Below are 1863 nucleotides of genomic sequence, written 5' to 3'. Positions count from 1 at the left end.
ATGGAAAAAAGGTTTAAGTTTCCACATGGGCTTAAAATCAAAGCCGTGTGTCAGTCGAACAATCAATCCCATTCAAAAGATCTTTTTATTATCAAGATGTGTGAATATAAGCAACTACACTAGCATTTTGGTCATGGCCTTTCAAGGAATTGAAGGATAGTTACTACCCTAAAAAGGCATAGGCCCGATTTAATACGATCTCGTGTCAAAGTAACAATTCTAAGTATTAAGCCCTGATTCAGAATCACGCTATTGGCATGGAGCTCAGCTAATGCAGATGATATTGACACAATATGCTATATTGTGCCAGCATTTGAAAATACCACTTGGTCACACTGTTAATTCTTCTTTTTATATTTGTGGTCGCACATACTGGATTGGCTAGTTTGAGAGACGTTGGTGAAAGACTGGTTGGAGAGCGAGCACTTCAAGTTCTTTTTGCAGGAACATCCCTTCCTTTGGTAGTCAGTGTTGTGGTATACTTCATTAATCACAGATATTATGGAGCACAATTATGGCAAGCACAAAGTATACCTAGTAAGTAGCAGCAGTGGACAAGCCTGAACCACATTTATGGGAAACTAGAATTATGTGTATCACAAGACATCCTCAGATGGTTGGGTAGTTTATCTGGTGTGTTGCACATACACTTTGGATGGGAAACTCTATGGTACTGACAGCGTCATTGGGTCTGATGGCACATCATAGTTTTGGAGTATAGAATGGAGATAGGAGAATGGTTTCACATTATAAAGAAACATTTGAGACTATGGAAAATTGCACTAGGATCATCCCATTTGCTGCTATAATTGATGTCCATCAAAAATTATTAAATGATTACTACAAAGAATTTCTTCGAGTTCCTTATTTGACTATTCTTCTATTAACTCTCGGTGCTTATCTTGCTCATCCATTGATGCAGTGGTGATTGGTGTGATGGAAAATCAAAAAATTTAAGGGCGATTAGTTATCTAAGACATGTGTGTGTGTGTGTGTGTGTGTGTGTGTGTGTGTGTGTGTGTGTGTGTGTGTGTGTGTGTGTGTGTGTGTGTGTGTGTGTGTGTGCGTGCACGCGCTTGATAATCTATTTATTTCCTTATAAGCCACATGTCAAGCATGATTATGTTACTTTCCTTCCTCATATTGTAAAGATTACTCTTATGACCATAAAAGAGAAGAAATTGAAAAGACATGGGCGGGGGGGGTGGTGAAAGTTGATTCAAAATAAAATTCATGGGGATCGGAAAGTAAGGAAAAGGGGAAAGTTAAAAAAGGAGTTTTCTCCCAAGAATCAGTTACTCGAAATAGAACAAGAACTGACTACAAGAATGGATAAATATGTCTCAAAAAATGTGCAAGGGTTCCATCTTGCTCTCCAATACTAGAGACTTTGTGCTATAGTAGGGATGAGAGGTTTTCCCAAATTTTATTCCATTTTCTGGTGAAGTTGTGGGAGGTAGAGCAAATTTTCATTTTCCTATTCTGAACTGTGTGTTAGCAATAGGAGAATTTTGATTTATTACAGCTTTCTTTAATGGTGATTGTAATAGCAAATACATCTTTATGCTTTTAGAGGAGGGAGACTTGAAAGTTAATTGTATGTCAAAACTTAGAGTTTGAGCAATCTACTTTCTACTAATCGTGATCTTTGTATCACTTTAGTTTTCTTTGAAATATGTTGTTACATCTCCATAGCTTTATTTTTGCAATTTCTCAAGAAGATGGATAATGTGTTTCTTAAATTTTTCCTTTATAATATGTTGGGATGAATGGGCTTTGTATCATTTACCATTTCTTTTCTTGTAGTTGTTTAGGTTTACACATTTACACTGTATTTATGGGTAGATGTTTGATATCCTTTTA

At 36.4% G+C, this 1863-nt stretch overlaps 1 pseudogene; it reads left to right on the top strand.

Annotated features, from left to right (window-relative positions):
* The first annotated feature begins 329 nt into the window (after positions 1-329).
* LOC149562232 (15-cis-zeta-carotene isomerase, chloroplastic pseudogene) lies at positions 330-928 on the top strand (annotated as a pseudogene).
* Positions 929-1863: the final 935 nt, after the last annotated feature.

Source organism: Cupressus sempervirens, chromosome 4 (assembly GCF_028749045.1).
Source record: "Cupressus sempervirens isolate cs-2001-9-10 chromosome 4, ASM2874904v1, whole genome shotgun sequence".
Taxonomy (NCBI): Eukaryota; Viridiplantae; Streptophyta; class Pinopsida; order Cupressales; family Cupressaceae; genus Cupressus; species Cupressus sempervirens.
Note: the sequence above shows the minus strand (reverse complement) of the source record. Positions and strands in the feature narration are given on the sequence as shown.